The sequence below is a fragment of the Lagenorhynchus albirostris genome, chromosome 10 (genome assembly GCF_949774975.1).
Source record: "Lagenorhynchus albirostris chromosome 10, mLagAlb1.1, whole genome shotgun sequence".
NCBI classification, from domain to species: Eukaryota; Metazoa; Chordata; class Mammalia; order Artiodactyla; family Delphinidae; genus Lagenorhynchus; species Lagenorhynchus albirostris.
Genome location: NC_083104.1, coordinates 59,497,474 through 59,514,378, shown reverse-complemented (window position 1 = coordinate 59,514,378; position 16,905 = coordinate 59,497,474).

Sequence of the window (16,905 nt, the reverse complement as noted above, 5' to 3'; positions counted from 1 at the left end):
AGAAAGATAAATTCTTCATGGTATCACTTCTATGTGGCATTAAAAAAAAAAGTCAAACTCACAGAAAGAAAGAGTAGAAAAGTGGTTGCCTGGGGCTGGAGTTTGGGGAAATAAGGAGGGGTGGGTAAAAGGGTACAGACTTTTAGTTATAAGATGAAGAAAGCCTGAGGATGTAATGTAAAACATGGTGACTGTAGTTGATAATACTGTGTTATATAAGTATTATATATAAGCTAATTTGTTAAGAGAGTAGAACTTAAATGTTTTCACTGAAAAAATATATATGTATGTATAGTGATGGATGTGTTAATTAACTAGTTGGGGAATACTTTCAAAATATAAATGTATATCAAATCACCACAATGTACACTTGAAATATCTTACAATTTTGCTTGTCAATTATACTTCAATAAAGTTGGAAAAATAGTAAAATATAAGAGTAACTGGGGCAGGGGCAAGGCTAGATCTTTGTGAGAACTGGCCTTTTTCTGGTTTCTTTTATTCAAAGGTATAGCTTTTGAGGCATCTAAAATGGGACTACTGGAGGGTTAAGGGGACCCTTTATCTCACTGGGCCTTGAAAGGTGGACTAACTTCTTCAGATTTGCGTGGGATTTCCCAGTTTTTGCACCAAATATCCTGCATCCTTGGAAACACCTCAGTCCCAGGAAAACTTGGACAGTGTCCACTCTAACCTTAAACCTCATCTTTTACTCATGAGATAGCTGAAAACTCTGCTCAGCCTCTCCATCTTGACTGGTCATTCATGAGTCAGCAAATGTCAAAAGGGCTAAAGGAATGCCTGGTGTCCCCATAGACACCCAGATGATTTCCATGGTCAGATTTTTAAATTTACTTTTACTTTGCCTGCCATAGTCTTCTACTAGAGTTTTCAGCAACAACAATCATCATTCAGGGCTCAGCAAAAATGTCTTCTCCAAAAACAACTTATGTAAAGTGGCCCTATTCTCAGGACTCTCTCTCCCAGTCCTCTATGACTTGCTCTTCATAGCACTTATTAGTACCTCAAATTATTTGTTTGTTTGATTACATGTTTATTGTCTGGCTTAACCATCATCTAAGCATATATTCAGGGATATGAGCTTCTTAAGAGCATAAAGTTTGTCCATCTTGTTTGCTTCCATATACACAAAATCTAGAACAGCGGGCCCCAAACTTTTTGGTACCAGGGACCGCTTTCATGGAAGACAATTTTTCCATGGATGGTGGGGTTATGGTTCAGGCAGTAATGCAAGCAATGGGGAGCGATGGGGAGCGGCAGATGAAGCTTCACTCACTCGCCTGCCCACCTCTGACCTGCTGTGCAGCCCAGTTCCTATTAGGCCCCTAACCGGTAGTGGTCCGTGGCCTGGGGGTCGGTGACCCCTGATCTAGAATATTTCCTGCAATTCCTAGGTCCTAAAGAAACACTTGTTGAATGAATAAATAAATGGATGGATGTCTCCCACTGAGTTGCATTTCCAAAGTTTCTCAAGACCTTAAGGCTGCTTCACTGGAAGTTATGCCTCAGTAAATAACTCCCTACCTGACAATCTGGGCTCCCTTTTCCAGTAGACTGAAATTGAGTCATTTAATGGGGCTCACTTGTCCAACTGGTTTTTCACAGTTAAGCCAAGGAGCACAATACAAGACCCAGAAGTTTAACTTAGAATAATTTAAATTCTCTATAAAATTCACGGCTCAACTGCCCATGAACATCTTCATGTGTCCTTCAGAAAGTCATGCAGGAATGGCTTTATGCTAATGATCAGTCTGTCAAAGCAAAATGCAAATGATTATGAGTCACTCTGGTGAGTGCGTGGACTAGTGCTGTGGACTGCTGATGAGCTCAGAGGAAGAAGTCGGGCACCAGGGAATCACACTCTGGTGAAGACTCTCATCAGTGCATTATCTCTGAGTGCTCTTAACAGCCAAGGAGGCACTAAAGGAAAAATAAAGAAAACTAAAACTGGAGGCTGGTTTAAGGAGGATGATCATGCTGCTACTGTGTTTCTTATGAAGTATATCCTTGACAATAAATAACAGATATAATTCCTAAAATATAATTTGGGGATACTTTTTTCAATAAAATGGAAAGTATTTTATCCACAGATCCATGGTACAGGGATCTAATGGTGGGCAAAATGTATTTTATTTTGAGTGCTTATAGAAGCCAGGTTAAGAAAGTAAGATATATAAACATAATTATATGAGCATAGCAATAATAGCTGCCATTTACTGGGTGAACCAAAATTCTTGGGTCTATCTTCAACTCTATTCTTCCTCTCTCACCCTACACTCAATCATTCTGCAAGTTCTGTTTCTTCTATCATCAAAATATATCCATAACGTGATCATTTCCACCACCCCTACTGATCCCACCCTGTCTTATCAATTCTTGCTTGAATTATTGCAAAGACCTTTATTTTTTTTATAGTTCATCCTTTTTATTCACAGTAAGTTAAATTTACTATACAAACATGATAAGTATATATTTAATAACTGTGAATAAAACATCTGTCAAGAATGTACTGTGTTCGACATTCTAGGTAAGATTTATGTGAAAGAGACACAGTGATATATAAACATAAATATATATATAAATATCTATATGTTATATCATGTATATTATATATAATATGTATCCATATATGCAATGACCTTTAACTGGTATAACCTACTGCTAAATTTGTTGAACATTTAATGACAGCTTGAGCAAAGACAATATATTTTTATTTGTTTATAAACAAGTTTATAAACAAGTTATTAACAAAATAAAGTTAAATAGCTGTTTTTCTAAGCTTTTGCATAGTGACAGGGCAAGCTACTTGGGGTGGGGATGGGGAAAGGCAGACTATGGCCACCCCCCAATTCCTTGCTGCATGTTTTTGTAAATGAAGTTTTATTGGAACACAACCACACCCATTCATTTGCATATTGTATGTGGCTGCCCATGCTACAATGGCAGGGTTGAGTAGTCCAAAGACCAAGTAATCTGCAAAGCTTAAAATATTTACCATTTGAAAAAAAACTCCACCGAACTCATAGAAAAAGAGATCAGGTATGTGGTTGCCAGAGGTGGGGGTGTAGGGAAGGGGAATTAGAGGAAGGTAGTCAAAAGGCACAAACTTCCAGTTGTAAGATAAACAAGTACTAAGGATGTAGCATACGACATGATTACTGTGGTTAACATTGCTATTAACTATGTGATATGTAAGAAAGTTGTTAAAAGAGTAGAACCTAAGTGCTCTCATCACAAGGAGAAATTTTTTCTTGTCTTTTTATTGTATCCATATGAAATTATGAATGTTAACTAAACCTGTTGTGGTCATCATTTCATAATATATTGAAATCAAACCATCATGCTTGATGTCATAAACTTATACAATGATGTGAGTTAATTATTTCTCAATAAAACTAGAAAAAACTTACTATTTGGCCTTTAATGAAAAAGCTTGCCAATCCCTGAGCTATAGGACCTATCTAGTGTTCAATTAAAACTGTTGTAAGAGGGCTTGCTGTGTCTACTTTCCTTAAGCCTGGCCAATAAATTTCTAGATGCATTATTCTTAAATTTCTAGAATACATATGTAAAGAAGTGTTGTCAAAAGTCAAATCCAGATAATGGTGCCTGTCCTAACGTGACCCAAGTTGTGTTTTCAAGAAGTATAAAGCTCAGTTCCAGTGATCCGGAAACCAATATCCTGTCAGTTGAAGTAATTAAACTCTTCAGGCCACCACAATTTAAAATTAGTGCTCTGGCTGTCCAAATTGCAACAAATGTTCTATGTGGCTCCATTTTCCATTGCATTTAATAGTTGGATTAGAGTCTCTCTTTTTTTCTCTTTTTACTAAAGTGGGCAAATTTTTGGAAAAAAATCATTCCATTCTGGAAGCCTCCTGTAAGGCACATGTTCGCTTATTGCTTGACGTGAGATGCTCTTATTAATGAACTGTCTACATTAGTCCCATATTGGATCATCCAGTCCTGAGGCTTTAGATATCATATAAACTCTATATTCTTGTGAGCCTCAACTTATCTATCCCTTCAGCTTCCCTGACATTTCCCTGCATCTTATTTTTGTCCAGAACTACACTCACAATCTCTCCCTCCCATCTGCTTCGCTTCAGTCCCCAGCTAGTTGTGGAGACCCCATCCTTCCAGTGTCTCAGGCTAAACAACTTGGACTCATCCTCAGACTCCTCTGTCTCATATTCTATATCTAACTTTATAGACAATCTTATCAAATTCAAAATATGCTCAGAATCTTGTCCCTTCTCACCATATCCCTGGCCCCATCTCCTTGTCCTCTGATGATTCACAGCCACCCAGCTGGTCTCCCAACACAGCAGCCAGAGTGATCCTGTCAGAGCTTAAGTCTGATCAGGCTCTCCTCTGCTCAAAACTCTCAGATTGTTACAGAGTCCAAGCTTGTACCGCTTGCTGCAGGACAGGACAATAAATTGAGAGACAAGCTGTTGGGGCAAGGAATAGTGACTTTATTTGGAAAGCCAGCAGACTGAGAAGATGGTGGACTAGTGTCCCAAAGAACCATCTTGCCTGAATTAGAATTCAGGCTTCTTTTATACAAGGGGAGGGAGTAAACTCAAGCATTTCCTGGTTCTGGGAAGGGATGTGTTAATTCCTCCCTTCCTACAGTCATTCACATGTGGACCTGTTCAGGATGTTTCCTGTGAGCTAAACAAATGTATTTTAGCTTAACGCTCATTACCTGGGAGGAAGGGTTCCCAGAGATGAGCCACTATGTATAATTTAATCTTATAGGCAACATCCCTTTAGTGATTAACTTATAATAAAATACAAAATGTTCTTCCCTATTACACGATGAGAGTCAAACTGGAAGTTCTTGAAGCAGCCTGTGTGGTCCAGGCCCCCATGGCCTCTCTAGCCCCATCTCCTTACTCCCCTCCTTTCATTCTGCTGTGGATGCACAGGCCCCTTCATACTCCTGGGACATGGTGAGCAGGTCCCTCTTTGCATTTGCTCTTCTCTGTGCCTGGATAATCCTCGTATGTCACTTACTCACTTACTTCATGTCTCTGCTCCAATATCACTTTTTCATAAAGGCTGTACTGACTACTCTCTGCCCCACCATCACTCTCTTTCTAGAACATCTGTGTCCTTTATTCTATCCCCTACCACCACCTGGTATGTGCTTTTTCAATTTTAGGATCTCAGAATAGGGACTTTCTTCACTACTGTGAACCCAGTACCTAGTGGAGTGCCTGATACATGGGATATTTTTAATACATATTTTTGAATGAATGAATAGGCACTTAACTGTGTTCCAGTTTCTCTGTTAAATCCTTTATGTACATTATCTTACTGAATTCTCACGTCAGAAAATGAATCCATGTTGTTACAGCCTTTCAATGCTGGTGAGTGATTTTCCCGAAGTCCCGCAGACAGTAGGTACACCAAGATGTGCTGGCTTCACATCACTAAGCTTTATCACCTCTTCTACTGCTTCTTATGAGAAGCTTACAAGAAACTTACAAAAAGATCACTAACATTTTTAGATGTTAAAATTGAGCCACAGGTATTTCTGAGACTCAGAACAGATTTGTGTCAGCAATGAGAAGAGTAATATTTCCTCCTCAGTTGTACCTGAGGACCTAAGGCAATAGATACAAACTACATCCACATTCCAAACCCTGTGACACCTGCAAATTTGATGTACAAAAACTAGTTTCCTGACTGTTAGCCATTCTTTCACAGTGAGGGAGTAAAGGAGTTGAGGTACAATTGGCCAAGGAATTGGAGGTAAAGGAGGGTTTTCTTTAGACTTAGTACCTGCCATAGTAGAGGTGGAGAGATTTTCCCTCTAGTGTGAAGCTTTAATAAAGAACTGTTAACCAAGGTGTGGGAAGGATGTACAGAAACCACCAGGTGTACTGCAGCATCATGGAGCTAGCATCAGATGGGCGCTGGAGCCCCTTCCAAGGACCAGAAGGGCAGGGGTGGAGGATGGAACTGGGAGGCAAATGGGAGAATCCAGCCCAGCAGAGAAGGACAAACCTTGGGTTTTCCAAACATTCAGAAAGATTCAAATTGCAATGATATTTAAGACTTAGTGGCAGACACTCTGGACTCTCTCTGGCCTTAGGAAGAAGCTTGGGCACTTACAGAACAGGCTGAAAGTGCCAGCAGAACCAACCCCCCCCACTCCCCCCCCCACCAAGCTGCCCTGAACAAGGGCAACAGTGAGCTAGTGGAGCCATCCCAGCCCCCTTCATTCTGGTAGGATGGCCCTCTCCATCCCCAGCAGATGGAGCCTGCTGACCTCCAGCAGTGACTTGCTCATCAATTCATCCTCTAGTGGCATCTCTCCCTCTCCTGTCCCCCCTCCCTCACTCTCTCAACGTGTTTCTTAGGATCATCTCCAAATAAACCCCCAGCCCTCAAATCCTAGTCTCAAGATCTATTTCTGGGAACCTAACCTAAAGGAGACCCTGACAAACATCTATGACCTGAGAGACTGTAGTTCAGGAATAGTTGACATTTGTGTTCAAACAGAATCACACAACTAGGGCACTGGCATCATTCTGAGTGAGACCTATGAAGAAAGGGTAGTTTCCTGCTGACCGGCTCTCCCCTCTCCGCACTGTGACAAAGAATGGGCAGGAGCACAGTGGAGGAGAGCCTTGCAAGGACGCAGGCTCCATGTCTCTGGAGCCTCGGAGTGGCTCTGGGGGCGGACATATGGGGAAGGGGCAATTCCTAACCCTGGGTTCACCAGGTGTCACGGCAGGTGGACAGCTTGCTCGCAGATGGTCCTGCCCCACTGCTGTCTGGGGTCGGGGTGGGGGGTGTGACAGGACAGCCTTCCCAGCTCTCACTCAGGGGGAGGAGGGCAGGATGTGAGGAGGGAGGAGTTCCCCCTGTGTCAGGACAGAGTTCCTCCTCTCCTTTAGGGAACGCTGACTGGTCACGTGGAGATGCCAGGTAGATGCTGATGCTGATGTGAGCTGCACTCACCAACACACTTCAGACACAAACTCAGGAGAAGAACTAATTTCAAATATGACAAGACTAGAAAATGAACCTAACTCAACCACTGATTTTCTAGGACCCTTCTGCAGGACACAATTCAGAAGAACTTTAGACTCTAAGGCCATTCTGCACATTGTAGATGGAAACAACTATTTTATTACTTAGAAATGGCATAAATGTATACTATATTTAAGAAGTTAAATTTTTATTTAATTCATATTGTATCAGTCTGTTAAGCTATTTTGTAAAGACCAGAAAGAAATGTATATCTACACATGACACTTTTACTTAGACTTTCTCAGATGCCTGTTGCTCTCTGTTAGTCATGTGTTCATCTTCCTACTTTAGCTTGTGGTTAAAACCAAACAAAAAAACCCCACTTCAGCTCAGTTCTTAAAATTCCAAACCATCTTTCTTTTTCAACCATAGCATATAGGTTTCAATAATATCATATTGTACCTACCTTAGTACATAAATTTTATGTACTGACTATTTCTTCCTAAACATGTTACCATGTCTTCTTAGATTTTCACTTGTAAGGGGATGTTTGTTTCATTTGAAGAAATTAGTTTTCTTCTCCAAAATGCATTTCTCTATTACTGGAACAACTGAACTACCATTTTTCAACATGACAGTTCTTTTATTTTAGAAATACATTTTAAAGTACGGATTTCATAATTATAGAATTAAAATAATCTTTAAAAAATATTCACATACTTCTTTCCTCATAGAAAGTCAGTCCACTACTGTGGCATTAAATCTTTTGTATATTAAATATTGTGAGGTATATTATTGGATTTCACGTGAGATTTTCAATGGACTTACTGATACATAGCCATCCTATTTTGTATCTTAAATTTCATTGTTTTATATATATATAAAACACATATAATATATACTGATTTAAACATATAGTATATTTATATAAATATATATAGCACCCATGTTATATATTTATGTGTAAGTATATAATGCATAAAATATGTAAATGTATGATATGCTATTTATAAACATGAATATGCTAGATTAAATGTATATAATATTTATATTTTATAAACACATATTTGTTTCACACAACATATATGAGATATACTTATGTCATATATATCACATATATATTTTATACACACATATTTATTATCCATAACATATATCATACATATTTATATGTCTTGTATACCATATACATGTTTTATACACACACACATCTATGACTTCATTTTCAGCTTCACACACATCTATGACTTCACACACATCTATGACTTCATTTTATACACACACACATCTATGACTTCATTTTCAGCTGTTTTATTTTCTCTGTCGTGTTCACTTTTTAAAAGTCATCTCTGTTCTCACCTCACCTCTGTGTCAGGGGCAGGTACGCTTTAGTTATGGGTTGGACTCTTTCAGTAACATTTGCATGGCTGATGTGGTCTGGAATGTGTTATATTAGTCTGTTTAGATAGTAATCAGATTGCATATTTCGGGAAGTTTTATTGGTGCTTGGTGGGGAAGACACAGGTTACCTGTGAGAAGCAGCAACCCACATTCTCATTTTCATTCTGAAATGCAAGTTACTCTGGTTTTAAGTAAGTTACTTCAGCTTTGCTTGAAAGTACAAAGCTGTTTGATAGTAGTTGAGGGCACATCACTGAGCTGTGTTTCTAGTTTTGCCACTAGAATGGCAAAGTTGGACAAGCAACTGCAAACATCTCTCTACTTTGCTTTGTCGGTGTGAGAAATGAGAATAATAATGCTGCCCACTGTACAAGGGGAGCCTTAATGAGCTTTGCTTTCATAGAGCATTATGAGATCCCAAGGCAAGGGGTGCGGGAGGGACTCGCTTGCTGTAGAAATCTAAAAGGGTCATTTCATTTGGTATTTCACAGATATCTCCCAGGGTTACAGCAGTCTCACACCATCAGGTTTTTGAGTGATTGTTAAGAATAAGAAGTGGAAGCTAGTAGGAAGAAATGGGAATCTTGAGTTAAATTTTCCTATTTGCTCCAGACCTGAGTTTTCTGTATACTTATGTGATTCTATGAAATTAATTATCTTGGATAGTCCGTGTAAAAACAAAAACAAAAACAAAAATGAAGCCTGGAAATGATATCTGTCAACTTTCTAACAAAGCATGCCCCAGCGCCCAGATGTCCAGTGTTCAGGCAAGGTCAGCAGTAGAGGGAAGAGGACCATGATGGCGAAATGAACATCCATTCTGGGAGTCTCCCCTGTGGATGTGCGTTACAACAGGCACAGTAGCATACTATGAATTTCTGCAATAAATTGTACAATAAGAATTATGATGGTCTTATTTCTGTAACAAGACTGTCACTGTTGGTCTAGAGATTTGGCTGATTCTCATGATGGCTTCTGGAAAGTCTCTCTGTACCTCTGTATGTATCTACCACTGACCAAACCAGATGGCTGTGTGAATATAATTCAGATACCGTCCTTCAAATGGCAAGTGGTGTGAGCCAGGATGAGCTGGTTATCTGCTTGCTGGAGCCCCTTGTCTGGTCTCCTTCCTCCAGCCTTTCGCCAGCCCCTTCTATCCTCCGAGCTGCTGTCATTTCCCTCCTAGAAACAAATCCAAGTCTCTCTACCTCCTGCTTGAAAACCTCTCCATTGCGGCTGTTGCCTACAGCTGTAATCCGACACCCTACATTCTAGCTTTAGTACATTTTCCAGCATTTCTTTAAACAGCAATGCCCTTCACTCTCCCTTTATCCAAACAGTTCCTTTTGCCTGCAAACGCTCTTTACCCGTTACCATCTTACAAATGCTTATGCTCCTGTGCCTGCTCCAAGGCTGTGCAGGCTTCCTGGGAAATCCCCACTCCTTGCAGGGAGTTCCCCAATCTGTCCGCCTCCCCAGATCTCCCTCACATCTCCTCTCTGCCACTCACACAGCACAAGTTGTCTCTGCCCTCCTGCCTTTCATCTTCTTACCCCCAGCTCCCACCCAAGCCTGGCATTTGTATGAGCCTGGCATTTGTATTTACAGAGTGAATGAGTTGTATTTCAGATTTGCAATATTCAGTCATGCTCTTCAGCCTTGTGGAAGATGCAGATTCTAAAACTGAGCTGGGATGGACCTCGTTTTAGGCGACAGCTTTAGAGGAGACTCTGGGCTCCCCTGAGGTCCTTCTGCTACACTCAGGCAGGAGCCTACTGGACTCTAGTTTCACTGATTCCATTTTGGCAGCCTATGTTAAGGCAAGGCTTTGGTCAGGAGATACATGTATAATCACAGGGTATTTGAGCTGGAAGGGATCTTACTGCAGTCACTAGTCTAACCTCAAGTAACCAAGTGAGGAAACCGAGGCCAGGAAAGTTAGGCTGTTTCCAGGTAACACAACAAGCTTGAATCAGAACTGAAACTGGAACCTGAAATTCCCTGCATCCCCACCCCAACCCCAGCTTTTTCTCTGCTGCTCAGCAAGGAGAGTGGTGGCAGACAAAGGGGATGATATTCAAATTCTCTTACTTCAAATGAGAGCAATTGGACCTGGAAAGAATGTTGACCATGATATTTTTTTAAAACTGAGGTTCTGTCATAGCAGCCCAATTCCTTTCCCGCTTTTCCACATGGCAAGCTCTCTGCTCATCTTCTTAGATGCACTGAGGGCCTGGGAGGCCCTTCTGCACCTCCTTCAACCCTCAGATTCTCACACGTGCCTGCTACGGTTTTGCCTCTTCTCTGTCTCACAGCTCCGTGCTCCCTTAGTATTTAGGTCTCTCAGAATCAAATATTGTGCTTTTTCTAATATTAACTCAAGAAAGGTCATTGCCTTAGAGCTTTAAGGAGGAAAGATGCAAAGGAAGTCACATGATCTCTAATGAGCACATCCTGTGTAACTTTCAAATTGAATATTCATGCATAAATGTTTATGTGTATAGAAATTTAGAGGCATCTGTCTGTGCCAGTAAATGGGTAAATGAAGTATGAAATAAAACTAGGAAGGGGGCAATGTTGAGTTAGATGATCTCTAAAGATATTTCCAGGGAAAAATTCTGTGATTTTTTCAAGTGATGGAATCCAGTGAGCCTAAAATTTTCCACTAGAGCTGTTTGTTTCTCATGAGTAAATAGGAAATAGCTCACTTAACTTGTCTTTGATGTTCATCAGTTTGTGCCTGTCAGGCTCTCTCACATATCTTGTAAATACACCCTATGGTTATTTGTTAGCATGTTATAAATGCCTTTAGTAGGAAGCTTGCCCTTTGGTCTGCCAAAGAGAAATCCCTACAGCATTCCTCACATGGGGGACCATGCATAATACCCTCTGTGATCCTAGCTTCTCGGCCTTGGGTCTTCAGGACCCACATTATGGGGCTACTGAACACATTTCCAGAGTGTAGATTCCAGTGTTCAAAAGCAACATCATACTGAAATTACTTTAATGGTAAGATCAAATGGTACAATATATGTAAAAACTGTTTATAATTAAATATAGCTACTATGTCCAAACAAATTGGTTACTGTTTAAAGGGTTCAAAAGGAAAATAGAAAAAAGTCAATTATAAGGATATAAAAGTCTTATAATTTACATAATATTACAAATCTGATAAACAATTATAAAAATTGGAAATGTCCTTTGAATGTTGAAACATTCTCTAAAGGATTAATATTAGCTCTAGAATAGAACTTACATGGGAGTGGTTAAAAATTTTCTTAAAATTCTGGAAATTGGGAGAGTTCAGTTCAAGAAGGTGACACAGGAGGCTCCTGAACTCAGTCCTCCCAGAGACACATTGAATCTACAACAACATATGGAATAATTCCCTCCAAGAGAAACAAGCTGAGTGACTTCTACACAGCAGGAAAATGAGAAAAACCCACTTTGAAATGGTAGGAGGGGCTGAGACACAATGTCACCAAAAATCAATCCCCGCTACGGCAGCATACAACTGGGAGGGAACTCACACTCTCAACTCTCTCTGAGAAGTGAAGGGTTTGGATCCCATATCTGATGCCCCAACTTTTAAGGCTTTCACCTGAGACATGATCTTCCAAAACATCCAGCTCTGAAAGCTTATGGGGTTTATGTCCCAAGACCCACAAGGCTGTTGTGAACTAAGACATAGTTCTTAACAGCTTCATGAGGACTCAGCAGAGGCTGCAGACTGAAACATCCAGTCTTTTCACGAAAGAGGCCCATTTTCGGATCTTAAATCCTGTGGCCCAAGGGAGAGTCTTCTGATTTAACACCCATCTAGGGCATGACTGCACTCTTCCCCAGAGACTAGGATGACTGGTGGCACCATCTTTGTGCTTTCCCTCTGCTTCACTCCAGGTCACTGGTATCACTTGTAAAGGGGCTTGTACACATGTCTGGCACCCTGGCTATTGTGGCTGCCACCCAGGGGATGCACCCCTTGGTTGCCTGGCTCTGGTAGCCAGAGGGATTACCCATAGGACTGTTTAAGAACTGTAAGACACAGTTCTTAAACAGCTATGCCACCAGGGCATAGCAGAGGCAGCAGGTTGAAATGTCAAGTCTTTCCATGAAAGAGGCCTATTTGCAGATCTTAAAACCTGTGGCCTGAGGGGCAGGCTTCTAATTTAACACACATCTAGGGCATGACTGCAATCTTCCCCAGAGACTGGGGAGGCCAGCAGGCACATTCTTCATGCTCCCCCTCTGCCCCACCCCAGGTCCCTGGTGTCTCTTTGAAAGGAGCTTTTGCACATACCTGGTGCCCCCACATTTATGGCTGCTGCCAAGAGGACACATCCCTTGATAACCTGGCCCTGGTGGCCAGTGGGTCTGGTGTCCATGGGTTCAATGGGATGGAAGCAAACAAAGAAACAGTTCTTAACTCTCTATAATCCCAGAGCTAAATGCAGAGGGAACAGACAAAAACAGCCATCTCTCAGTCACCTTCTGAAAGAGGCATATTGTATATGTTAAAAGTTGCTGTCTGAGGAGACCATCCATGTTCCAATTAGCCTGAATCTAGGTGCTGAATGAGAACCTCCCCCTTTGAGACACTGAAAGACCTTTGCACACCCTCAACTACTGGGAGCCACTAAGAACAAAGAAGGCAGCTTGGACAGTCACAAAGGTTTGAGAGACAGCCAGGAGCTAGGGCATGGTTGAACAATAAGTTTCATCTCCTACGCAAGGTCACCCTGTCAAGATTGGGAGAGTTGACTGTTTTATCTAATGCACAGAAACCACTACAGAGAATCAAGAAAATGAAGAGAGAAATGTATTTCAAATGAAAGAACAAGATAAAACCTCAGAAAAAGACCTTAAAGAAATGGAGATAACTGATTTATCCAATAAAGAGTTCAAAATAATGATCATAAAGATGCCCACTGAGATCTGAAAAACAATGCATGAACAAAGTGAGAATTTTAACAAAGAGATATAAAATACAAGAAAGTACCAAACAGAAATGATAGAACTGAAGGATATAATAACTGAACTGAAAAATTCAGTAGAAGGTTTCAACTGTAGACTAGATCAAGCAGAATAAAGGCTCAGCCAACATGAAGACAGGGCAGTGGAATTAATTCAGTCACAGGAGAAAAAGAAAAAAGAATGAAAAGAGTGAAGATAGCTTTAGGGTCTTATGGGGAAAAATCAAGTGGACCAATATTCACATTATGGAGGTCCTAGAAGAAGAGAGAGAGAAAGGGGGAGAAAACTTGAAGAAATAATGGCTGAAAACTTCCTTAACTTGGGGAAAAAACACACATCCAGATCCAGGAAGCCCAGAGAGGGTTCCAAATAAGATGAATCCAAAGAGATCCACACTGAGACACACTATAATTGTCAAAAGTTAAAGACAAGGAGAGAATCTTAAAAGCAACAAGAGAAATAACTTGTTATGTACAAGGAAATACTCATAAGACTATCAAATTTTTAGCAGATATTTTGTGGGCCAGAAGGGAGTGACACAGTACATTCGAAGTGGTAAAAGACAAAAACTGCCAACCACAAAATTCTACCCAGCAAAGATGTTCTTCAGAATAAGGAGATATATAGAGTTTTCCAGACAAGTGAAAAATGAAGGAGTTCATTACCATTAAGCAGCCTTATAAGTAATGTTAAAGGAATTTCTTTAAGTTGACACAAGAGGGTACTAATTAGTAACAGAAAAGCATATGAAAGTATAAATTTTGCTGCTAAAGGTAAATATATAGTTAATTTAAGAATAATTTAATATAGTAATAGTGGTGTGTTAATCACTTATAAATCTAGTATGAATGTTAGAAGACAAAAGTAGCAATAATAACTATAACTACAATAATTTGTTAGGGTATACACAAGATAAAAAGATATAAATTGTGACATCAAACATATAAAACTCGAGGGGGGTGGCCTAGAGCTTTAGAATGTGTTCAGATGTAAGTTATCATAAGCTAAAAATAAGGTGTTATAAGTCTAAGGTGTTTTATTATGGGAGCTCCATGGTAACCACAAAGAAAAAACCTATAGTAGATATAAAAGACAAAGAGAAAGGAATATAAACATATCCCTACAGTAAATCATCAAATCACAAAGAAAGAGAGCAAGAGAAGGAGGGAAAAAAACAATTATAAAATAGCCAGAACACAGGAACAAAATGCAATATTAAATCCATGCTTACCAATAATTATTTTTATTTTTTGAACATTTGTGGTATTTCTGCAGTTGTGGTATTTGTATTACAAATAATGTATCAATAAATATCCTTATGTAGACTTCTTTTGAGTAAGTATGTAGATATATTGGAATTATGCTAATGATTTATATTTATTTTTTTAAAAGTCAGTGTTCATAAAGGTGTAAATCCAAAGAATTTTGACCCTGAAATATAACCTTTATTTATTGAGACTTCTTGAAATTCATAGGAAATATAGTATAAAAAGAAAAGAAGTCAAATTTAGAGAAACAGAGAGCAGAATGGTGGTTGTAGGGCTGGAGGCATGGACGAAATGGGGAGATAGGGGCCAAAGGGTACAAGTTTTAAGTTATAAGATGAAACATTTCTGGGGATCTAATGAACAACATAGTGACAATAGTTAGTAATACTGTAATGTACACTTGAAATTTGCTAAGAGAGTAGATCTTAAGTGTTCTCACCACACACACCAAAGAAAAAAAAAAGGTAACCATGTGACATGATGGATGAGTTAATTAACTTGAGAATGGTAATCATTTCCCAAAGTATATGTATGTCAGATCATCACACTGTACACTTTTTGTTGTTTGAGCTTGTATTTATGTATTTATTTAATTGAAGTTATTTACAATATTTTATTAGTTTCAGGTGTACAACATAGACAGTCAATATTTTTATAGATTATACTCCATTTAAAGTTATTACAAAACAATGGCTATATTTCCCTGTATTGTACAATACATTCTTGTTGTTTATCTATTTTATACATAGTAGCTTGTATCTCTTAATCCCAAATCCCTGTTGCACCTCCCCCTTCCTTCTCCTCACTGGTAACCACTAGTTTGTTTTCTATATCTGTGAGTCTGTTTCTATTTTGTTACATACATTTGTTTGTTTTATTTTTTAGATTCCACATATCAGTGGTAACACAGAGTATTTGTCTTTGTCTGACTTATTTCACTAAACATTATACTCTCTAGGTCCATCCACTTTGTTGCAAATGGCACAATTCCATTCTTTTTTATGGCTGAGTAATATTCTCTCTCTCTCTCTCTCTCTCTCTCTCTCTCTCTCTCTATATATATATATATATATATATATTCACTACATCTTCTTTATCCATTCATCTTTTGATGGACACTTAGGTTGCTTCCATATCTTGATGATTGTAAATAACACTTCTGTGGACATTGGGGTTCATGTATCTTTTTGAATTAGTGTTTTCATTTTCTTTAGTTATATACGCAGGAGTGGAATTGATGGATCATATGGTAGTTCTATTTTCAGTTTTTTGAGGAAACTCCATACTATTTTCCTTAGTGGCTGCACCAAATTACATTCCCACAAATAATGTACAATGGTTCCTTTTCTCTGCATCCTTGCCAAATTTGTTATTTGTGGTCTTTTTGATAATAGCCATCCTAACAGGTGTGAGGTGATATCTCATTGTGATTTTTATTTGCATTTCCCTGATGATTAGTGATGTTGAGAATCATTCCATATGCCTGGGTAGGGATATAGACAGATTGAAAGTGAAGAGATGGAAAAAGATATTCCATGCATATAGAAACTAAATGAAAGCTGGAGTAACTATACTTGTATCAGACAAATTAGATTTTAAGTCAAAGACTGTAATAAGAAACAAAGCAGGGCATTATATAATGATAAAGCAGTCAATCCAACAAGATGATACAACATTTGTAAATATTTATGCACCCAACATAGAAGTACTTAAGTAGAGAAAGCACATATTAATAGACCTGAAGGGAGAAATAGATTGCATACAATAATGGTAGGGGACTTCAATATCCCTCTCAAAAATGAATAGATATTCCATATAGAAAATCAATAAAGAATCATTGGCCTTAAATGACACATTAAACAAGATGGACTTAACAGTCATCTACAGAGCATTTCATCCAACAGCAGCAGAATACACATTCTTCTTAAGGGTACATGGAATATTCTTCAGGATAAGTCATATGTTAGTTTACACAATGTCTTAAAAAATTTAAGAAAATGAACTTGATCTTATCAAGCACCTTTTCTGCCCACAGTGAAATAAAACTAGAAATCAATTACAAGAAGAAAGCTAGAAAATTCACAAATAACTGGAGATTAAACAACATGCTATATACCATCAGTGGGTAAAAGAAGAACTCAAAAGAGAAATCAAAAAATACCTTGAGACAAACGAAAATGTAAATATATTATACCAAAATTTACAGGATGCAATGAAAGCAGTTCTAAGAGGGAAGTTTATAGCAATAAAT